Raw genomic sequence first — 25,508 nt, 5'->3', positions numbered from 1 at the left:
GGCTGCACGGCTTATTTACCATCAGCCCAAACACCAACACGTCCGCCCTTTGTTAAAATCCCTCCACTGGCTCCCTGTCTCTGAGCATTGCAAGTTCAAATTGGGTTGCATCATTTTTAAGTGCCTTGCTGGTATAGGTCCTTTGTTTATCTCTTCACTACTGCACTCATACGTCCCCTCCCGCAATCTCCGTTCCTCCCATTTTGGCCTTACTTCAGGTCCTGACCTTTAAACGCAAAAAAAAGGGAGGACTGAGGTTCTAATTTCTTGCCCCGTCTTTCTGGAACGCCCTCCCTTTAGGTCTAAGACTAGCCTCTCCCTACACCCAGTTTAGGTCCCTTCTTAAAACCCACCTGTTTTGTAATGGCTATAATTAACGCTTCTTGCTCCACGGACTGTTTGTCTTCCTTATGCTTTAGCGCCAAGAAACCGCTGGGTGTTAGTTGCGCTCTATAAGTTCCTTTTACATTACATTACATTACATTACATAAATGAATTTATCACTGCAGATTTCTCTACCATGAGTGCAGAGACATTGGAGGTAGTGAATCCCGGTCGAGGGTGGAAACAGGTGCGTAGCCTCAGAGGACACATTCTGGGCATGGTGGTTGTGTCTGGTGGCCCTGAGCTATGTAAGTGTCCATTTTTCTTGTTGTGCACCAAGAATAAAAGAAAAAAAAGCAGCGACCTTTGATGTAAAACAGGTAAGAGAGGTAAGAGAGAGAGAGAACAAGACAGAGACAAACATTTGGTGTCTGAATTTCAATTTAAAAAAACAAACAAATAGCCCAAATCAATAATGGCCTCTCTGCTTGTCTAAATTATGTGATCCTAGCAAATCATTTTATTGCACAGCGCCTCATTTATCTTCATTATCACATATGAGAGCACTTTTAAATACTTGAGTTCAAGAGGTGCGCTGTACAAGCACCTCTTGTATTTGATTTAATTGACTGTAATTCTTCTCCATCTATATTTAGAATCCAGGCCACATTTAGGATTTACATGAGTACTGAACTGCCTCTTAGTGCGCTCCTGTCATTGTCCTAGAGGTGAGCCATTAATGTTGCTAAATTCATGGTTAAAAGCTTTAAATAATAATCTGTCTATGCAGGGATGTCATCTGATGTACTAAAGTGAAACACTTCCGCATGTTAAAGGAACCTATTTTTTTAAATTTTGAAGTGACTGCATCATATTTATAAGATTATATTTGTTGCATGACATACATGGCAAATATTTTCATGGCTTGGCATAGTCTCTTATAGCCAAGCCTTTCACTTGGCTTGGCACTGGCTTGACTCCCCATTAATTTGTTGCTGTCCCGACCTCTGTTTGTAACTTGAACTTAGTACATAGAGAATCAGTCACTTGATAAAAATGATTTGTAAAAGGGGAAGACTAGAAACACGGAGCCCTCCATGCATGCACCAATTTGACAACTCTACCATCAAGACTTGGAACAGAGTGAAAGAAGAATGATTGTAGTGAAAATAAATTGAAAATAAGTGATTTCAGGGCAAGAACTCCAGGCCATTCTGTTGTATGTGATTGTAGTAATGAGTTCCCATAAAGAACTTCAAGATTAAGAGGGTCATAACGATGGTGGGCGGAGTGGGGATCTAGACCGCCCGCCATGCATGCGGCGGTCCCGCACTACAAATTAGGATGCGACTGCCACCATGGCAGTTGCATCTTGCCATTTAACATTGCGCCACTTTCTGCTTAATGCAGCACCCGCCGCAATGCCAAAAAAGCAGGCTGTGCATTTCACTGTACTACGTGGCAGGCCTGCCACTTAGTGCTGTGAAATGAAGGGGGGTACCCACCCCGATAGTGCACCAACGCCTCTCCCCAACACAAGTGCGGCCCCCAACAGGCCCCCAAAACTAATCCCCGCCTGCCTTTCCATGGTGGCGACACCACCATGGAAAGGCTGGCAGTAGCTAGCATCCTACTTTAACTGACAGTGCCTGCTATGCACCACTGCCATTTTAGCCTGTTTGGACCGTCCGCCAGGCAATCGTAACGATTGCCTGTGGCGGTTCCATGGCGGACGGTCTTTGCGTCCGTCACCGTCGCAGTCTGGATCCCCCTGCCATCATAATGTGGTGGGGGAAAATCGCGGTCTGATGGCGGAAGGCCTGCCACTGCACGGCTGGCGGTGGTGGGTATTCCCCCATCATAATGACCCCCCATGTTTGGAGTGTGACACCTACCAAATGGATTCGTGGCTTGGATATGGGGTCAGGTTTTGTATGCTTCTGTTGATTTCTCTTGTCATTTCGCAAAGAGATTTTGACTTATTATATTTTTTGTAGAAATGAAAATGCATATGGCGAATGGTTTACCAAAGCAATAGTACATCTTCATCCACAAAAGCTACTTGAACGGGTGCATATTTACTACTTTTCAGCATTCACAAACATTGGCAGTAGAAGGCTTGTAAAGTTGCAGCTGTCTCAGGTCACCAGACATACTACTGGCAATCAAACGCCAAAAAAGGAATGGGACAAATGCTTGCTTATAGTGTAGCCAGGGGCAAACACTCAGGATAACATTCCAACCAATTATTTTCCCCTCACTGTGCCATTCTAGAAAATGGCCTGCCTACATCAAATCAGGACTGACCCTGTTCCTCATGGAAACAGTCCATCCTGATCCTTGGTCATGTCACCCCTCCAACCTGCAGCCACTGCTTTTGTAGTTGAGAAATTTGAGATTCAGCTGCCCCCTCACTCGCCGAATCTCAATGACTACACCTCTGTGTGAAAAGTGGACATTATAAGGCATTTTTTGCCTTGTAAGTTTATAAACCACTACAGTCATCTATATTCATGTACACTTGTGGGGAGTCACACACAGAAATCTGATGCTTTACCACTATTCAAATGATCAGAAAGTTATTCCACATCCAGTATGAGTATGGGAAGGTGAACGTATCATCCCCAGATATACTGACGGTGTAATGGAAGGACTTTCTACATGAAAAGAATGTTTTCACTGTGGAGGGCAAAAAAAGGTAAAAATGTCCTTTTTCACATTCTTTTACACTTCTCACTGTGCACAATTGAACGCTATGACACACATACCCACAGGAGAAATGGGTAGCTTTGAAAATGTCACTTGACACCTCCAAACCTACATCAACTTGGCTTTCCAGACATGCTATTACACCTGGTTTGTGAATGGGAAGAAATTGTAAGAGTATGTTCAGACAGGGTTACAAGATTCTGTCCATACCCTTTAGAATTTTCTACATGAGTTAGACCTGCTAAGCTTACTTTATGTTATGAATATAAGGTTAAAATTGCTCTCATTATTATTTTTCTTTAGTTATGTTCTGGTTATATTTAAAAAAATACAATTGGAATAGCAATTATTGTGGGAGCTATGCAATATGGGCGGAAACAGGGTTTGCAGACATTTTATATTTGTTTTACAATAACTCAAAATTCCAGGTTGAGATAGTTTGTCTGAATCATTATTTATACTGTTGCACAGTGTTTCAAAACGAGACAATTTCGAACATTATACAAACTGTCAAAAAGCTTCTATGAGAAACATAATTGTTTTGAAACTACTTCAGAATAATGAGTTTGGTCATAATTCGACATTGTGAAGTATTAAATGATTTTCTGACCCTCAAATAACAGAATTTCATAATTTACTTATCCACAGTTCAAATGCCAATGGCAAGTTACCTTCTGCATTCTTTTTTGTCACAGCTCTCCGTCCCCAACATTGATGACAGAAAGACATGAGAGATAGAAAGAAACCTTTTTTGCTGGTCTTTATTTTTCGTAGCTTCTTCAAAGTCACATTCCTTTAATTTTGTGAATGTGCAAACCGGTGATGGAGGTTTGAGACAAAATGCAAACAAGACAAGACCTCAAGCCAGGAGTTGGGCCGAGGCGACCTGATTCAGTGCTTGATTTGTAAAATAATGAGAGCTGGTGCCCAAAACTCTTCTCAGAAGCCCGGCTGACGCTATTAAATGTCAGTACATCGAATACCAAGGCTATGTAATCCAAAATCTACCTCAGCAGGAACGGCTGGTGATAATGGGCGTGATGGGTGACACACTACCACCCAGAGGGAAAGTCAAAAAAAGAGAAGAACACCAAGCAGCCGAACGAAATGACTTCTTGCTGCTCATGTGTGCCTTTTACCCAAGGAGGAAGGGAGATATATTTTGGGAATGTCCTGTTGTGCATGTGCCAGCTGGGATGAGGTCTTCTTTGACCAACAGGCACACACTGCAGCAGTGACATCACAGTAAAGGGCGTGTGTGAGTTACAAAGGCATTTATAGAGCACAATTTTTTTGAGAACTTATTCAATGGTCCTGGGAGCAGTTAACAGAGCTCCATTCACTTTAATGGCCAGAGGCAGGACAGGCCGATGAAGAGAATGAGGTAGTGGGTGGCAACAATTTGATTGTGAAAGAGGAGAGCGGGGCTGTTGGAGGAGTGCGTTGGAAACACGTGCGCTCAGTTCTGCATGTGTTTTCCCTTCTGAAGAGTTATGGCGCTGTACTCAATTTGAGGGGACAGGAGTTTATTAAATTTATTATTCTATCGGATAGCAGCCAGGGCCGGACTGGGATCGCAAACCAGCCCTGGAAATTAAGTACAATAGGCCTCTGGGTGGGGGGCTGTAGGGGGTTGGTGGTAGCGCTGCTGCGCTTTTGTAACAAGGGACTGATTTTGTAGCACTGCTGCAAAACCGGCCCCCAGCACCAAAAACGGCCCCCATCGGTACAAAATCAGCCCACACCCTTCTGGCCCACTGGGAAAACACCTGGGGCCTTATTTATGAAGGCCTTGCACCACCGGTGCGTCACTTTTAAAATGGGAAAAAGTGACGCACGGGTGGCGCAAGGCCCCTGGGGCCTCATTTATGAGAAATGACGCATCGCTGCGTGAAAGCAGCGATGCGTCACTTCTCAGTGCGCACTCCTTGCGACATGATGGATGCGTCATATTTACAGTATGACGCATCATGTCGCAAGGAGTTACAGATACGTCAGTATTTCTGACGTATCTGTAAGCGCAAAAGTGACGCATTGCTGGAGTGTGTCACAAAAGTGACGCAACTCCAGCAATGCGTCCTTTCACATGGGGCAAGCCCCATGTGAAAGGGCCTGCATCAGTCTTACGCCTGCTGTGAGACAGGCGCAAGATTTTGACGCAACGGTGTCCTAGAAGTGACGCAGTAAAATCTCATAGATTTCACTGCGTCACTTCTATGAGGCTTTTCGCGGGGGAACTCCCCCCCTGCATATATTATACCTGACGCAGGTATAATGTAGCGCAGGGGTTTACAAAGTGACACATCTGCTTAGATGCGTCACTTTGTAAATAGTGCGCAAAAGGAGGCATATTTTACGCTGCCGATGCATCACAAAAAGTGACGCATCGGAAGCGCAAAACTGACGGATGGCCTCATAAATGAGGCCCACGTGCGCACGTTTTCATTGATGTGCGTTTTGTCTGTCGACAATGAATAGGGTGTCAGTGAGGCTTTATTTTTAGAGGGCAACCAGAGTACAGGACCAACTGCAACCTTGCCACTGGGCTCCGCAGGTCTAGAGGACTGACTTCCAAATGAAGGGGTTATCTTTCAGTTACTGAGTCCTGGTCTACTGCGTCTTTCTGAGTTGCTGACCCGATCCGGGGGCTGGGACCAGAAATATGGCATTCCACTAGTCCTGCACACTCTATAAATTATTATTCCAGTACGAAGGAGAATGGTTGGTGGAGACCCAAATGATATACAATTTCCACTATTGTCTCCAGTGAAATTCTTGCTGCGTATTATCATTATGAACAAATGTTTGGATAAACATGCCAAGAACAATCTAATTTTCAATTACAAAATCTGCAGTGTATCCAAGAAACCAACCTTTAAAGGCTTTCTTATGAATCTGCTGTGTTCCTCCTAACATTGAATTCCTCATGCAATAGTCATTCACAACCGATATTTCTACAGGAAGTTGTAACCAATCAACCTGTGTTTCTGTAGTAGACTCCTGCGAGACCAACTTCATGCCACCCAATAGTAGAATTCTATAACATACTGGCCCAATTCCATGCTTTGAAGGATTAAAAAGCCACTCAGGCTCACTTTAAAAAAAGTGCCCCCAGAATAGCAAGACCACAATATTGATAGAACACAATATCAAGGGCAGAATATCGAATAACAAATCTCGAGGTAAGTAGGTCTAGATTTTCTATACCTAATGCAGCATGTATGAACCCACATGAGACATATGTATGTATGTATGTGTCTTGTAAAGTGCACTGCTGCCCTAAGGCGTTGTGGCACTGTAGACCGCTGGAGAACCCGTCCTGGCTATCCCTGTGAGATGGTCCCTATTGGGTCTCTACAAGGTGAAACCAGGCATCCCCGGCAAATGTGGGGGGCCGTTGTAGAGATGAGGCAAGCTAATGCCCAGAGTTGCCGAGTGTGATCCCTGGTTAGAGTAGGCACAGAGGCGAGAATTATCGAGTCCGCTGACCCTGGTCCACGACCCTGCCGCGTCGGGAATTGAACCCTGGTCCCGGGCCGTTCTCTGCTTCCGGGTCTGCCGCCTCTAACCAGTGAGCCACACCTCTCCACTATGTCTTCAAAGTACGTGTATGTGGAGTTAGTAATATTAAATCTATACTTCCCTATATACATTTGCCTTTAGGTATTTTGTTCCTCAATGCTTTTACCACAATATTTTTTCTGTTGATGTTCAGTAGTACAATCGTTAATGAAAAATATCAGACCCTAGTCGTGGATACTGTTAGGTTTATGGGGAAACACGTTTCTTCTCCTCCTAAAAATGGAATAACTTGTACACACTCTATGAAATTGCTCAACTTATTGTCCAGGCACCCAAGGCTTTTCATTCATTCACAAAAGGTGCAGTAACTGCATCAGTAGAGGATGTTGAAGCAGCCTCGTAAGTTAATTCAGCAGGCCATGCTGCTGCACTGCCCTACGGCAAAAGAAAAGGTAAGAAATGCACTGTATCTATCAGATACATTGCATTCCTGTCCTTTTCCTCTGCGCTGGTGCACAATGGGCTGCTGTACGCTAACACAGGCACCTTTGCACCATGGTGCAAGGGTGCCTGCATTGCGGGAATGATTATTTTTGTGCAGATAGGTAAACCTTCCTTCACAAAAACAATCACAAGAGTCTTTTTCCTCTCTCCATGTGTGTCGCAGAATGCAGCACACATAGAAAAAGGAAAACCGAGGCGAAATAAAGATATTTCTCCTCGGTATGCCTCCTTTACGCCTCGGCAGAGGGTAATCTAGTCGTTGTCATACACCGAGAGCAATGGGGAAGGGATCACCCTAGGTGCATCTGAAGATAATTATACTGTACACAATGTAAGGTGAAAGGTGACAGTAGTGAGTGTGCCACTCTCATGGATCAGACTCATGATAAATGTGTGGGAAAACATGGTAAATTAAGTGACTTTCAGTGAATGTGCCGCTCTCAAGGTTTAGAGATCATGAAAAAAGGCGTGGGAAGACACAGGTACATAAGGTAAAGTGACATAAGATCTCAGTGTGAGCAGTAGTGATTACCTCAATGTCGATTTAACCAATACAGCCGACCAAAGAGGCCCAAATATGTGGTGCTAGTATGAATGAAGGGTGAATCAGGCCCAAAAATGGCCAGTGGCAAGAATGATATCCAATACCTATTTCAACAAGAAAATTAGTGCCTCATAGTGACCAATTAAACAGTATGCATGGAAAATGACCCTACTGTGGGAAGGGGAAAGTATTGGAGGAAAGAGAGACCCTAGGAAAAGAAATGGATATTGGGAAATGAGCAAACAGAGAGTTGTGGTAAACCTGAAACACTGGGTAAATGGTGGAAAATAAACTAGTTACCTAATGCGTGTTTGGAGTGATGTGGAGAGCAGGCCCTGTATGAAAAAGACATGGGTGGAACAAGGGTTGGTGCAGGTACAAGGCCGCCATGTGTGGTGGTCTATCAGAGATCCAATGTGGGGGTCTACAAACATAATCATAACACTCACCAAAAAAACTGTGATAATTCCAATCTGGTTGGGGACGTGTGTTGGAACCCAATTGATGGAAGTGTAGGTATTGAAAAGCCCGCCACATTGTGTTCACAGGAATGAAAGGGTGGTTGCGGCCGCTGTGGAAGAGAGTAAAGGTCAGGGGTGAACATGCCCTAGGTGGGTGAGGTAGTACGGCAGATAGAGTGTCACCTTACAGGGCTTGACTGAAGTCGTATCGGTAGCATTGAAGAGACGCGCCGGTGCGGCACATGTGATGCTGTGGAAGAGAAATGAAAGGTACGGGGGAAGGAGAGCGGGAAGATATGGAGCTGAACAGCAAGTGATGTGGACTTACCCTCAAGAATGTACAAGGGGTAAATCCAGTGTCTGGAGGAGCGGCCGGGTGAAGCGCCGGGTGGCGAAGGACAGTAAAAAGCTGCAAGTAAAAGGGCAGAGACCTAAGGAGGATGGAAGGCGGGGGTCCCCGGAGATGGTGCACACGGGTGTGGACATGAGGGAAATGAATTACCTCAGGTGCTGGTATAAAGTAGAGATCCACGAAGAGTATGCAAGAGTAGAAGCGGGGAAGCCTGTACGGGGACAATGAGAGGAGAACGAACATGGATGTTGTGAAACCTCAAAAATTAGGCAAAAAAGGAAGGGAGAAGCTAGTGGTGACGGCGATACAGTTTACCTGTACAATGAAGAGCACAGAGCTGGAAGACACTGGAGCCGTCTGGGGACCCGGGAGGAAGTGAGAAGGAAGTGGAGCGTGTTATAGGTAAAACCTGCCCAAGAACTAGAGCGCGCAGTACTGGCTAGCCAAATCTCATGGAGGAGACGGCCATGCTGGGAGGCAGGGTGGAGAGAACAGAATAAGGCACATGCAGAAAGGTAGAAACAAGGTCAATAGAAACAGAGATGCATGAGGTCAGAAATAATGCCCCAAGGGTAGAGGCGTGGGCACCGAAAGGTCCAAAGGAATGGAGGTATGAGGAGGAAAAGGAACGGGTGATGTTTCCCAAGGCGGGTGCTTCACCTAAAATGATGTGTATCGGTAGGACAATGGATACATGAGTGTATGTAGGCCAAGGTTAAGCTAGTTCTTAGCAAGCAACCGGGAGGAGAGTTAGTTGTACAACCATACTAGGATGAGGGTGGGCAAGGAAGGCGGGAAATGGATGTAGTGCGGCAATTGGTGCCCTGGCTAAAAGCAGGTATCAGACTAGTGGTGATGATAGAAGTGTAGGTGTCTGGCAAGTTCATGTCGTTTCCAAAGTAAGACAGGGTAAATGGTACAAAGCCACAGACAGTGGCAAGAAGATCCTATGCATAATTAATAAATTGGTAGTCATTCATTGCCCAAAAATGACATGGTTGATGGTACACTGCTACACGCAATGACACGAGGAATCAGTTTGAAAAGATCCAAGCATAAGTTCTTAGCAGGTGATCATTCCCCCAAGAAGTAATGTAACTCGTGGTCAGTGTTAAGTCCATGTTGTACAGTCTGTAGATGCATGATCCAGATTGCTTCCGAGCGTCTTAGTTCTCGGTTGCCACCCCTGGCACTGGTGGCTGCAATGTCGAATCCAAAGAAGAAGAATCGCTTTCTCCGGCCTTGGTGGGGGCAGGTAGCTGCATGGACTGCCATGGGATATCTCGTGTCCTGATGCTGTAGGGCTCTGACGTGTTCTTCAATTCGATCTTTCAGTGATCTGAATGTTCTGGTGCTGTACCTGCGTTTGCAGGCACATTCAAGAATGCAAACAACGAACTTGGTGTTGCAGTTGATGTTATGCTTGATTTGGTATCTTTGTTTGTCCGTTGTTGTGAAGGTTTTGACCCCAGGTTGGGCTAATCTGCAGACCCAGCAGCAACCGCATTTAAAGAAACCTAAGTTGTGGGTGGTAAACCACGAGGAGTTGTCCCTAGGACCTGGCACACTAGGGCGGAGTCTTGTCTTGAGTGTCCTACCTCTTCTATAAGTGATCTGAGGTTTATAGGTATGATCTCTATGAGTGTATTATCTGCCAGTAATACGCCCCAAAGTTTGTTAAGGCTCTTGCTCATTGCTAGACCCATGTTGCTGTAATCAGTTTTCAGTCTGACCGGTTGGTCCTCATCAGTGGTTAGCTTGCATGTGTGTAGTGTATCCTCCCTCTTTTTGTTTTGGATTCTCATTTCTGCAGAACAAATGGTGCGGGCACTATAGCCCCTGTCCGTAAAATCTTTGTTTCATGTTGGTTAGACACTTATGAAACTCTTGATCCTTGCTACAATTTCTTCTGGCTCTCACAAATTCACAGTTGGGAATTGTTTGAATTTGGTGAGAGGGGTGTGAGCTGTCTGCGTGCAGGATGGAATTGCAGGATGACTCTTTCCTATACAAGAGGCTCTCTAATGTGTCAGATTTTATGTAGATTTCAACATCCAGAAAAGTGATGTTAGAGGGGCTAGAGTTAATCATGAATTTCATGGTTATATTATGGGAATTGAGTTCGTGTTGAGAACCTGACCAGAGTAGGAGACAATCATCTTTGTAGCATCCCCAATATATTATGGAGTCTACCCATGGTGCCACTGATCCATTTGGATTCCCAGACACCCATGTATAGGTCGGCGAAAGAGGGTGAGAATTTTGAGCTCATGGCTACTCCCTTGTTCTGTTTGTACCAGACATTGTCATATATAAAGAAGGTGTTGTTCAATATGATGACAATGTCTGGTACAAACAGAACAAGGGAATAGCCATGGGCTCAAAATTCTCACCCTTTTTCGCCGACCTATTCATGGGTGTCCTGGAATCCAAATGGATCTGGAGCACCATAGGGGTCATTTTCATAGAGCTTGTGCTGGAGCATGTTCTGGAGCATGTGCTACCTACAAATGGCATCACTCCAACACATTATATATAGATTTTTTTTAAATAGCCCAAATTAGACCCGAATTGAGTATCAGAGTGCTTTACATAGCACCAGTTGCATTACATAAGGTCACATTCATTTTTGTTAGGCACGAGGAGATTAAGGGGCATATGTATCAAACGATTTTTCATTCACAAACACTGCGAATCGCAAAAATACAGCGTTTGCGAATGAGAAATCACTAACCGCGATGTATGACCTGTTTTCTCATCGCAAAATTAAGGAATCGCAAAATTTTGGATTCCTTAATTTTGCGTAAGCATTTAAGGAATCACAAATTGCGATTCCTTAAATGCTATGTATCAAGCACCCAAGTTGTGCGATTTCTCATTTAGAAATCGCAAATTACCACCAACTTCAAGTTGGTGGTAATTTGCGATTTCTTTCACACATGCACTTTTTTGCATTTGTAAAGGTGCCATGTGGCCCACACACATGTCCTTAGGGCATGTATGTGCGCCATATGCGTACACATGTTCATTTCAGGGGGTGCATCAGGGTGTCCTTATGGCACCCTTGAAACTATTCTTAATTTGCGGTTCTCAAATTGCGAATTGCAAATTGAGAAGGACTTCACATTCATTCCTATGGGCCTCCTGGCCCATAGAAATGAATAGGAAAGTATTCCTTAATTGCGATTTTGCAATTTGTAAATCGCAATTAAGGAAAACTAAGAAATTGCTAAAAAATTGCGATTTTCTACATACATCCCTTTTTGCAATTCTCAAATTGAGATTCTCAAAAAGATCGCTATTTGAGAATCGCAAACGGAGATTTTTATACATATGCCCCTAAATGATTTGCCCAGAATCACAGGATGTTCAGCGTCATTACCGAGTCTCGAACCCAGTTCCCTAGGTTTGAGGTGAACAGCCCTAGCTGTTAGGCCAACTCCTCTCCCCTTTATCTATGCAGTTATCAAATATGGCCCCAATGCACCCCCTATTCTGCAACTAAATGTGGTTTGCCCCTTTGCCATACCCTTTAAGCGGAAAAAATATGTTTTCACAACTAATATGCCTGCTTTGAGGTGAGGTTGATGACAAGTACCCTCACTCCAAACATCGTCTTAGTTGTATTCATGAATTTTTAAAGTTTTTTAGGCAGTGTAAGGAATGATGAATGCTGTGGGGCATTTTTGATTAATTGGAGAGGTTATAAACCAATATTTAGGAACTAATAGATCTTTGATAGGTCCCAACTTTCCCACTTAATAACTTTGTATGATCCTGTGAAAATCACCTTATGTCCACAGTTCTCCAACATGCTGTGGTTTTGGTAGAGCCCAGCCATTCAGTTTGCACTGTTCAGTGAGCTCTATCAGAAAATGCATTTATTCATACTGAATAAATGCACAGATTGTGTCTCCGATTCATACAAGGGGATTTCATCATAGAAAATATTTCTGGCTTTCAAAGGTAATACACATGATTTAGTGTGAAACAAGGGTTACTTGATTTCACTTTAGGTGGCCTATTCTTGTATTGCCACATCCTCAGTCCTTCAATCTAGCCCCTCTATAGGCAGTGGAACAATGCAAAAGCACGAGGCCCTCTCCAAAACATGTTTCAGATTTTCATAAGTTCTTGCTGATCAACCATAAGCATGACACAACCTCACCCCTCCAAAATGTACTTCTCTGTGTTAATGACATTCAGGTTTGCTGTCATTCTCTGTGAACAGCAGTTTCAACAAAAGTTGGATTCTCATGTGCTGTCAATGACTGGGGCATTTAATTCCTAGGACACAAGAGGAAAAATAAAGTGATTGTCAGAAATGGAGCTTACCTCTGACTTCCTTCATACCCTCAAACCTAGTTCTCACTTTCACACATGAAATATAATAGCAATGCTGATAAAGTTTCAATAGCATATCATGCGTGTGTGCAAAGCCAATGCAATATGACAAGCTGTTGATTCCTTTTTCCAAGCTAGCTTCAAATTACTGAGTAATCTACTTTGTGGTGCATACATGTTGCAGTAAATAAACAAATAATTGAGCCAGTGTGGTTTGCCCTTTACCTCTCACTCAATGGTGGTTGCATTATCTATTCTTTTGACCGCTTCTGGGGGTGTTTAGACACAATATCAAGAAAAAATATGTGATACAAAAATATTGTGTTAAGCATATTGGGATGTCAATATTATCATTAAAAGGAATCTCAAAGGTACAAATATTGTTTTAAGTGTTGTTTTTAATATTGTTTTAAAAATTAATGTAGAAAATATAATTCAATGTAATATCATTTGTAAGTGTTAATTAAAATATAATCATTGTAAGGAGTTTGATTCTATATGTTTACTCACTACTTTTTTGTATTTGATTGTTTGGTAAGATAATGTATTAGTTATGAAATTGTTATTTGTATAAATGTTTATAAATCATGGTTTTATATTTGTTTGAAATGTGGGATATTGATTATTTAGGGGATAATGGTGGGGAGATTTTTAAAAACTGTATATTTTAACGTACATGGTATGTTAATTATTTTAATGATAAGCATATAATATTGTAACATTTTTAAATTACTTTTGTTACATTCATATTTTTAATGCAGTTTTAATGTATAATTGATGAGTATAATTTTATATATATATATATATATATATATATATATATATTGGGTATATTATTGTGGGCTGCACAATGGTCACCTTACTTGTACTAAGATAGACCTCTCATCACTTGTTCAAGGAACTAAATTGGTATTATTATATTTCTATTTATGCCTGTAGAAAGGAAAGAGGATTCACTCTATGTAACTCGGCCACTTGGCCTGTACTATTTGAGCCACTGGGCTTTGTATTTAGATGAGCAAGAGTTAAAAATATGCTTATTATGGAATAAGCATGGACCATGAAATACCGTTATTTATTCAGAGACAGTACCCCTTTGTGGGTAGGCTGATATGTATTTAGACTTGTCTGTGACTTCACAATTTATTTTAGAAAATGTATTTTGTATTAATTGATTATTGAATGCCAAGTCAAATGTGATTAATTTAATAACACAAAGTGATTTTGGTATCGCACCTAATACTGTAGCATTGAATCAAAGCACCAGAAGAAAGCCTTTTGTCTACTTGAATATGTATGTGAACTTCAAAAAACACTGTGGAAGTCTGTTTTCAATATTTATATGCCTAAGCCAGTGGCGTATGGTCCGTCTTCTATGTTTTGTAAATACACTTTAAATGGTAGTTTCAAGTGGTGAAACTTTGGCTTGTGACAAAGACCGTTACGGTCGAAACGCGTAGCCAATAATAACAATCATGTTCACACCTACCCTTGTGTACAAGTCTTCTTCATTGTGAAGGAAGTGCTGATGGGATTTTGAATTTATATATATATATATCTATATATATATATATATATATATATATATATATATTCACTTAAAAAACCATAGGTTTCAGGCCTTCACCCGCAATCCACTGCTGATGATGTCACATATTACATCATTCATGACATGGTCAGTGACATCACTGATGACATCACTGATGACATCTCAAATGAATCACTGATGACATCTCATTTGACATCACTGATGACATCATCCAGTGACTGTGTGTTTCTGTAAAGTTTAAATATGTTTTACATATTGAAGAATGAGTGGATGTATAAGTGTCTGGATGAAGGATTTAGTAGGTGCATGACTGACTGTATGAGTGAGTGATTAAATGTGTCTTACTAAAAGCATGGGTTAATGACTAAACTGTCTGAATGTGTGCATCAGTATGTCTGTTGTTGTTTAATCTGCTGCATGTGTTGATCAGTAGCTATATGAGTGGCTATATGGGTTATTGATTGGTTGCCCAAGTATTTGAATGGGAGACTGAATGTGTGTGTGGGTGGCAGGGAGCTGTGTGACTCTGTGCATAGATGTGTTTCAGTTGATTCACTAGGTGGTGTATGAGTTCAAGAGTGCATGTGGAAACAGCTATATGGGCATGCAATAGTGTTGTATTGATGAGTGACTGTATGTATGAGTGATTCTATGGGTGAATGAGTGTATGTGTGTGTAGACCTAGGAATCAGTGAGTGCGTATGTAGTAACTGGTATTGGTGTGTCAATGGTTTCAAGAATGGTAGTCTGTATTTAACACTGGGTGTATCAAAGGTTATATTAGAGTGTGAGGAGGTGCATCGTATTATCACATGAATGATATCATCAGTGATGTGATCAGTGATGTCAAATGGGATGTCATCAGTGATGTAATTTGAGATGTCATCAGTGATGCCATCAGTGATGTCACTGACCATGTCATGAATGATGTAATATGTGACATTATCAGCAGTGGATTGCGGGTGCGCGAAATATAGTTAGTACAATTAACTATATAAGAGCAATTTCAATGGTTTTTTAAATGCTAATTCCTAACTATATAAGGCCTGAAACATATGGTTTTTAAGTGAATTTGCAAGGTTTTTAAAATGCTAATTCCTAACTATATAAGGCCTGAAACCTATGGTTTTTTAAGTGAATATGCAAGGATTTTTAAATGCTAATTTCTAACTATATAAGGCCTGAAACCTATGTTTTTTTAAGTGAATTTGCAAGGTTTTTTAAATGCTAATTCCTAACTATATAAGGCGTGAAACCTATGGTTTTTTCAGTGAATTTGCAAGTTTTTTTAAATGCTAATTCCTAACTATATCAGGCGTGAAACCTATATTTGTTTTCAATACATTTCAAAGGTGTTGTAAATGCTAATTCTATTAGCGGATAACATTTATATGTTATTATCCTTCTGGGACCACATGAGCAGCCATCTTGTTTCTCAGGAGAAGTGAGGCACAAGAAGCACAAAACAAGAGTGGAAAACGCGAAAAGGGTGCAGGGTTGAGACCCCCCGACCCCCTAGCCCTTCTCAGGGGATCCCAGAAGGACCACCAAGTGCAAAAATGTTTTGTTTTTTTTTAAATCGCGGGGTACGCGCACGGTACCTGTACCATACGTGTACGGTGCACGTTCCCCGCGATTTTTTTGAATTTTTTTTTTTTGCCCTTGGGGGTCCTTTTGGGACCCCCTGAGAAGGGCTAGAGGGTTGGGGGGTCTCTACCCTGCCCCCTTTTTGTGTTTTCCACTCTTGTTTTGGGCTCTCTTGTGCCTCAGTTCTCTTGAAAAACAAGATGGTGGCCAACACTTCCTGGTTTGGACAGTTTGGAATGTTGACAGTCGACTGCCAGCCAATCAGAAATTTGCTCGCGCACGTAAGGGTACGCGCACGTACGCGTGAGGGACACGTACGGTATGCGTACGGTGCGCATATGGTTAGCGCATATAGATATATAATTTGCTCAAATTAAATTTTCTCAACAACTACAGGAGGGATTTTCACCAAATATAGAAAAGGCACTACTGCATACCTGTCCCTACCATTTTGCCAAGTTTGGTGTAATTCCGTTCAGCCGTTCGGGCTGTAGCCGTGTCTAAAGGTCCCATAGAAAATGCTATTTGAAAAATTTCAAATTCAATTTTTCAAGAACTACTGGAGGGATTTTTACCAAACATAGCAAAGGCACATCTGCATACCAGTCCCTACCATTTTGCCAAGTTTGGTGTAATTCCATTCAGCCGTTCCGGCTGTAGCCGTGTCTAAAGGTCCCTATGGAAATTAACATAGGGAAAACACGTTTTGGGACCCCCCTTTTGTCTCGGCCCCCGCTTGATGAATCCCCCCGAAACTTTCAGGGAAGGAGCGGAGCGGAGCGAAGCAATTTTAAGTAAAATAACACGCAGATTCCTCAATCGGCGCCAAAGTTATTCCCAATAGAATGTTGGGGATTTCCTATGGTAACTAGGTCCTAACTATATAAACCTACTGACGACCGCCAGTAGGTAATATATAAAAAATATATTACCTACTGGCGTCTCGCCAGTAGGTATATATAGTTAGGATTTTTTCCCTATGGGATTTTTGAAAATTCTATGTCTGATAACTTTGGCGTTTGTGGACGGAATCGGCTGAAATGTTCAGGAAAATGGCACATTTTGTTTCTGAGCAGCCCCTGAAAATTTGGGGGGTTTCCTCAAGGGGGGGCCGAGAAAAAAGGGGGTCCCAAAACGCGTTTTCCCCATGTTAATTTCCATAGGGCGGTTGGCCTCACTTTTAGCTCGAACGGCTGAATGGATTTGCACGAAACTTGGCAAAATTGTAGGGACTGTTAGCCCGATGTGCCTTTGCTAGGTCTCAATATATGTGCTCCAGTGGATTTTGAGAAATTAACGTTCAAAACAAGATATATATCTGTAACAGCGCTCCGGGCTGCGCTCCGGTCCGCTTACTTTTCGCGAAACGGAACTTTGCGATGCGAAGCTGATTGGCTCCCCGGTGTCTGTCAACATTCTAAACAGTCCGGAGCGGCCGCCATCTTATCTCTCGGTAGGATCGAGAGAGAAGAAGAGGTGAAAAACGAACGGGGAATTTAATGAAAGGGGGCAAGGTATACTCCTCTTGACCCCCTAGGAATGTTGTTGGGGTTATTAAAGGGTCCCGTCGGGAAAATAAATAAAAAATTATTTTTCACGGTAGAAGCGCTTCCCGGGCCGCGAACTGGGCCGCAAACTGGTAGCGAAACGGGAATTTGCCATTTTGTGCTTCGTTTTAATTAAATTACTAGGTATAAGGGGGTGCGGGAGACGTATCCTAATCCCTTATGTTTTCTGAGGGTGGCTGAGGAGGCTCATATATGTTGATATATGTCTTCCAGCGGCTGTGCATGCGCCATCTTGTCTCTCGGTAGGATCGAGAGAGAAGAAGAGGTGAAAAACGAAGGGGGAATTTAATGAAGGGGGGCAAGGTATTCCCCTCTTGACCCCCTAGGAATGATGTTAGGGTTATTAAAGGGTCCCGTGGGGAAAAAAAATTGATTTTTCACGGTAGAAGCGCTTCCCGGGCCGCAAACTGGTAGCGAAACGGGAATTCGCCATTTTGTGTTTTGTTTTAATTAAATTACTAGGTATAAGGGGGTGCGGGAGACGTATCCTGATCCCTTATGTTTTCTGAGGGTGGCTGAGGAGGCTCATATATGTTGATACATGTCTTCCAGCGGCTGTGCGTGAGCTTTTTTTTTTTTTGCTGCGTGACGTCTGTTAACGTTCGATTCGATGGAAATCAGGAAGTGTTGACCGCCAATTTGTCAGTGCGATAAAATAATTTGTTATAAATGAATCCTTATTGATAAACATTGTCTGCGCCATCTTGTCTTTTTTCCAATGCCACAATTTTGTCGTGCACGGCAGCCATTTTAGATGCCAGGCCGGTCCCAGGCTATCACCTAGCCCTGCGGATGTAGTTTAGGGCCCCAGCTGTAGAGAATCCAGACATGCCAACCCTCCCGATTCAGGCGTGAGACTACTGATTTCAGTGCTAGTCTCCCGCCTCTCGATTTCTGCAAGCAAAAACCCGGGGGCATATTACCAACAACTAGCGATAATTTTTGTCTCTAACTTGTTTAGAGACAAAAATTATCGCCGCACATCGGCGATTTTTATCGCAGATAAACCTTGCTATTAGCAAGGTTTATCGCAAATGCGATAAAAAACGGCCGCAATGCATGAATATCGCTGAAAAGTCCGCAATATTCATGCATTATCGAGCAAATGCTCTTAGCCATGTTATCCACCTCCCATTGGATAACATGGCTAAGAACTGCTCAGGGCAGGTGTTAGCTTTTGGAGATATTCGCGCTTAGCGCGAATATCTCCAAAAGTTGGTAATAGGAGATAGCGATGTTAGGGACTGTTTCCAGTCGCTAACATCTTGGCACGCCCACTTTGCATGTCATTAGTGATAAATATAAATGACATGCAAAGCGGGGCCCAAGATGGTCGCTATCTCCTTTTAGCTGTCACTAACTGGTGTTAGCGACAGCTTGGTAATAGGGAGATAATTTTATCTCCGCTTTCTTGGCTTTTAAAGCCAAAAAAGCGGAGATAAACCCCCTTGATAATATGCCCCACGATTCCTCGGGGGTTTCAGGTGACAGGGCTTGGTATTGTGTTACGTGGTAATTCTTCCAGGAAACGTCAGAGGGTCGATGCAGGGGTTCTAGAAGGGGTGATAAACCATTTAAGCCTCATGAACAAGCGCATGGTCTTTTAAAGATCTGTGAAGTACTCGGGCGGCGGTGTGTGTGTGTCCTCTTTCAGGAGCGGGCGGGGGGGGGGGGCACTGCCAGCAACTTGCCAGGCCAGGCAGTGTTCAACCCTTGCATCACCCTTTCTCTGCCTGCTATTGCGCTCCATGCTTCGGAAAGGTAAGAAAAAGAACGTGCATTTGAGTTTGAAATGTCCGATCCTGTAGCAGTACACTTGCAAAGCCCACACATGACAATAACCCGATTCAAGGCCCCATTCACCCGATTTTTTAAAAATATATAGCACTCCAACAAAGTAGGATTATAAAACTTTATTAACTTTTAAATATAACGAACGCAACAAAAACTGTAAATACATTTAAACATTTTTTGACAAAAAAAAGCAACAATGGTCAGAAGCTGTCTTTTGTGCGAATAGTCCCAAGGCAGCACAACGTGCTGAGTTCTGGACGGCACCCAGGTGATGTCACCTGGGTGCCGCACTGGTTTTTGGTTTCCTACAATGCAGCTCAGAAAAACAGCGTGGGGCGTCCCGGGTGGTGCGGGGGGAGGCCTCGTCAGTAGCGGTCTGTTGTGCGAATAGTCCCAAGGCAGCAGAACGCGCTGAGATGTGATGGCACCCAGGTGATGTCCAGTAAACTGCCGCACTGGTTTTGGTATCCTACAATGCTGCTCCGAAAATTGGCGTGGGGCGGCCCGGGGGGGGGCGTGGGGGAGGCGGCGTGAACGGGCCTCCCCAGGTGGCGGCCATCCAGCTGAGTTGCACCCGCTCTTGTGGCTACAGCGTCTCGCTCACCATGTAGTTGACTTCCGCCCACTCTTGCAGTGCAGCGATAGGCGGCTGACACAGGACTCTTAAAATGGCGGACGGCTCTTCGGTTTTGGGCCTGGTCCACTAAAATGGCCCTGGGACACCTTGGAACTCGGACGCTTGCCTGCTAGGGCTTGGGCTCCATTCTCGAAAGCGTCCCCTCAGCCGTGAAGATTCTACAAAAGTCTTGGGGGCCCTCGACTCCTGCAGGCTTCCGGTGGGGAGCGGCTGCCATGATTGCTCGTGGAATGACCACGACGGAGCCACGAGATGGTGGTGCTCTCATGCTGACGCCAGCTTCAGTCTGAATCATCCAGAAACAAGGTGGGGCTTTCATCGTTTGGGAAAAAAAATGTTCTAAACCAATGAAAAGTGTTATTTTTAGGTCATATGACCAAGCCTTCCATCTTTAGGAAACCAAAAGTAAAATGAACCAATGAAAAGTTTTATAAACAAGTCACATGACCTGTTATGCGGCATAGGGCTACAAAAAGCGTAGAAAATCCGTTGGCACGTGAGGCGGCGTCAGTAGCGGACCGATGTGCGAATAGGCCGAAGGCAGCACAACGCGCCGAGATCCGGATGGCACCGAGTTAGTGTCCAGCAAGTTGCTGCACTGGTGTGGCTATCCTACAATGCTGCGCCGAAAGTCGCCGTGGGGCGCCCCATTGGCCTGTGAGGTTGCGTCAGTCAGTGGGGGCTGTGTGTCTCCCCCAAGATGGAGGCTCCTCGGCTGCAGTGGAGCGCCCCTTAGCGTTTCAATTGCCGTCCAACTGAGTTGCGTCTGCACTTGCGGCTACAGTAGGCCGAAGGCAGCACAACGCGCCGAGATCCGGATGGCACCGAGGTGGTGCCCAGCAAATTGCCGCACTGGTGTGGCCATCCTACAATGCTGCGCCGAAAGACGGCGTGTCCAGCTGAGTTGCGGTCACTCTTGCGGTACAGTGACTCGAACGCGCAGAGATCCGGATGGCACCGAGGTGGTGTCCAGCAAATTGCCGCACTGGTGTGGCCATCCTACAATGCTGCGCCGAAAGACGGCGTGTCCAGCTGAGTTTCTCCCGCTCTTGCGGTACAGTGACTCGAACGCGCCGAGATCCGGATGGCACCGAGGTGGTGTCCAGCAAGTTGCCGCACTGGTGTGGCCATCCTACAATGCTGCGCCGAAAGTCGGCGTGGGGTGCCCCGTTGGCTTATGAGGTGATGTCAGTAGTGGACCTATGTGTGAATAGGTCGGAACCAGCACAAGGCGCCAAGATCCGAATGGCAAGTCCTGGATGTTGAGTGCCATAGTTGAGAGTTCTGAGCAGTGCTTGTAAGACTGTCTGAAGCTTATTTGCACCTGCTGCAGCTTCACTATTGCCCTGGTGTGGCCAAAGATCGCACATGACATAGGCGGCCGGCTCCCGAGGTCCGGCGGAACTTTTTTCCTTTTCCTTTTTGCTTCTTGTCCCACAATCCGTTTCAACTGAAGACACGACCAGGTCCCTGAATGTGTGCAGGGGGACGTTATTGATTGAATCAAAATGGCGGCTTCACACAAAGCTGACTCAAGCGTTGCTGTTGATGCTATACAGACAAAAATTGGTTTTCAGTTTGTACATTCTTCAGGATTTTTTTTTTCCATCCAAGGCTGATTGAGAGTTTGTAGAAAAATGGCTTCAGATTTTCCACATACTACTCTTCAACATTCTTCCTAAATGTAACAATGTGAGACTCACTAGGAGAACGGCTGTTTATCTTTCCTTTCAAAATGCTGCCAACAATATTTTCTGAATGGAAGACACCATCTTGTAGCATAAAGGGCCGAAATGGGTTCTGGTCTGGCCGATGGTTGGTGGAGACATTTTGACTATATCTTGGACCTGCCCGGCCTCGCCCAAAATGGCGCCGGTATAAATGGGACTCGTAACTTCTTGTTGTGTACTGGTTGAACAACTTTGATATCACGAGATATGAATGCAGTTTTGATGCTCATGCGGGGCGGGGACGAGAATTGATTGAATATTTTGACATCCCTATTGATATTAAGTTCTGATGTGTTATTGATTACTGTAGTATTGAAAGTTCGAATTAACGTCACCCATGGTACTTGCCCGCAAATGTATATCTAGATGATTTTTTTGTAAGTGGCCCTGTCGTAATTTAATTACAAAATGTACGTCCACCGATTCTGCAACTGTTAGACACCTTAGTTCTTGCAACCTAATGGCCCGCTCGTTACGTTCCTCTATAATGTAAATGTCTCCTCATCATATACGATTTCAGTTTGCTCCGTGGCCGGCCCACGTGGTTATAGGCCCGTATTTGTATACTGACATTTTCACAATAAAGGTTTTTAAAACAAAACATGGTAGTAGTATTTACATTGGTAAAGTTTTACTTTTAGTCACTGTTTTCGAATCAGTAAAAGGCAAGTGAAATAAAGCAGTCCAATTACATGACGGATAAAAGGTATAATACGTAGGAACGCAGTAAAGATAAATGGTCAAGGGCAGTTGTGTTTTCCACTCCTGCAACATAAAGTGATCGATAAGAATCTGATAATCAGGCGTATCGGCGACTAAGACAGCAGGCCGAGTCTCTTTTACTCAACGGCTCCGTCATGGAACGAAGAAACGCCCTTTTTCTCGAAAAAGGAATATATTTTACTTGCAGGACAGTTGTAAATTTTCCGGGAAAGTACATTAGCCTGGAATATTATAACATATATGTTTAAAAAAAAAAAGTTCGAAATCAATAAAAAGCGTATTTTTTAGGTCATATGACCAAGCTTTTCATTATTAAAATAACAAAAGTAAAATGAACCAATAAAAAGTTTTATTAACAAGTCACATGACCTGTTATGCTTACATTACGCGCTGCGCGCCGCGCCCCGGATCACTTCCGGGTGCGCTAACGCGGCGTGTCATATAACGCATTACGCGACAACGTAGGTCAAGAATATAGTCAAAATGTCTTCACCAACCAGCGTTCGGAACACAACCCCTTTCAGCAGTCCAAAAAGTTCTGTTAAATGACAACAGAGGGGACAGGCAACAAGAACCATCAGTCAAAGAGGGGAGGGCAAGTTCTTCTCTACCGGGTCATGTTGGGGCTATACCGGAACTGATCGAATTGGTAGTCTACAGTGTTTCTGGATGTTTCAGACTAAAGCTGGCGTCAGCATGAGAGCACTACCATCTCGTAGGTCCGTCGTGGCCATTCCACGAGCAAACATGGCAGCCGCTCCCCACCAGAAGCCTGCGGGAGTCGGGGGCCCCCAAGACTTTTGTAGAATCTTCACGGCTGAGGGGACGCTTTCGAGAATGGGACCCAAGCCCTATCAGGGAAGCGTCCGAGTTCCAAGGTGTCCCAGGGCCATTTTAGTGGACCACGCCCAAATCTGAAGAGCCGGCCGCCATTTTGAGAGTCCTGTGGCAGTCGCTTATCGTTGCATCGCAAGAGCGGGAGCAACTCAACTACATGGTGAGCGAGACGCTGTAGTCGCAAGAGCGGGCGGTAAACAGCTGAATGGCGGAAGAGGCACAGTGTAGCAAAAGCGGGCGGAATGGCAACTAAAACGGTAAAGGGGCGCCCCACTACAGCGTGTCTTCAGGTCAAACGGATTGTGGGACAAGGTCCAGAATAGAAGAGTCATCAAAAGGCAAAAAGTTCCGCCGGACCCCGGAAGCCGGCCGCCTATGTCGGGGGCGATCTCAGGCTAAACCGGTGCTATAAGACTTGGGGAGGGGATCAGAGCCAAGCGTCTTCTCCGAGTCCGTGCCATCACACCGTCCCTTGGGGGCCTCCGTCAAGCGGTTTAGGGAGGTACCATATCACATTGTTTTCAAATGCAGTCCGGTCCACAAACGACCCTCACTTACTTTGAGAATAGTGAAGCTGCAGTAGGTGGAAATAAGCTTCAGACAGTGTTACAAGCGCTGCTCAGAACTCTGAACTATGGCACCCAACATCCAGAACTTATGCCATTTGAGAATGGCAGTGACATCGAAGCAACTCAGGGACCAAAACCATTAACGTACTTTCACGTATGAAAATCTTACTTGGGGAGGGGGCAGGAGCGAACCGCCCCCTCCCAGTCCGCGCCACCACACCGTATGTTGAAAATCTGAAGCCATCGTTCTACAAACTCAACCAACCTTGGATGGAAAAATCTAGAAAAATGTACAAACTGAAAACCAGTTTTGGTCTGCATAGCATCAGTAGCAACGCTTGCTATCAGAGTGCATGAGTTTCATGCTCGATCGATTGAGCTAGCCGGATCGGGCAATAAAAAGTATAAAATAGTTATGTAAATAGTTATTTAATAAAATGTTTTACCCTGTTTCTTTGCTGGTGTGTTGTATATATTTTTAATATTTGCATAGGGTTTGTCGTTATTTTGGGCGGGGTGGGTGACGGAGCCGAGCTGTCTTGCAGCCCTCATGGTGTGGAGCTCAGTTCATCTCACTATTTTCGTATTTCTCATGAAGGGTTGTTCCTAATATTTCTATTTTAGCGAGGTCAAAAAGAGATCCAATTAGTGGCCTACTGATTTTGCTCGATTAATTTTATTTTTTTACACGATTTTTCACGATTTTTCACTATCTGCAAAGACTAAACAGAGTATTGCGACTTTGTGCTTGTTTGTAAATAGAGAATGAACCAAAGAGAATCAATTGTAAAACAGTAAATGATTGGATAACAATCAATCAAATGGAGAGACAAGCAGGCACGACGGATTACAACGGGGGTAAAGGCCTGCGTTAACTACTCTTCACTATCTGCAAAGAGAGAGTACTACTAAGAGAAAAGAGGGGGGGGCAGCGTTCAAAGCACATCAGCGTGCATAAACACGAAAAAGTTTTTACCTATCACGTACTTGACATTTGACAGCTTTTGATATTTGCTATTAAAAAACCATTGAAATTCACAGAAAAAACCATAGGTTTTAGGCCATATATAGTTAGGAATTTGCATTTACAAAACCTTGAAAATTCACTGAAAAAACCATTGGTTATAGACCATATATAGTTAGGGATTACCCTTTTCAAAACCTTATTTTACTCACACAAAACCATTGAAATTTCATATATAGTTAGTTGCACTAACTATATATCGCGCACCCGCAATCCACTGCTGATGATGTCACATATTACATCATTCATGACATGGTTAGTGACATCACTGATGACATCACTGATGACATCACTGATGACATCTCAAATGACATCACTGATGACATCTCAAATGACATCACTGATGACATCTCAAATGACATCACTGATAAAATCACTGATAACATCTCATTTGACATGACTGATCACATCACTGATGATATCATTCATGTGATAATACCATGAACCTCTTCAGACTCTAATATAACCTTAGATACAATCAGTGTAAACAGACAGTCACAGACTGTCACTCATCCATGGAGTTACTCACACACCTAGTCAGTTATGCAAAAAATCAATCACTCCTCCATTTTCTCAATTATACAGTTATACACACCTTACTTATTCAAACATATACTAACACATATTTACTCTCTTATACAATCCCTGATACATGTTCACAATGATCCATACAGCCACTCACACATTCACTGGCTCTTATGCACAGTTATTTATATATGTCAACTCTCAC

This window comes from Lissotriton vulgaris, chromosome 6, assembly GCF_964263255.1.
Source record: "Lissotriton vulgaris chromosome 6, aLisVul1.2, whole genome shotgun sequence".
NCBI lineage: Eukaryota > Metazoa > Chordata > Amphibia > Caudata > Salamandridae > Lissotriton > Lissotriton vulgaris.
The sequence above is the reverse complement of the archived record's forward strand: the minus strand, read 5'-3'. Positions refer to the sequence as shown.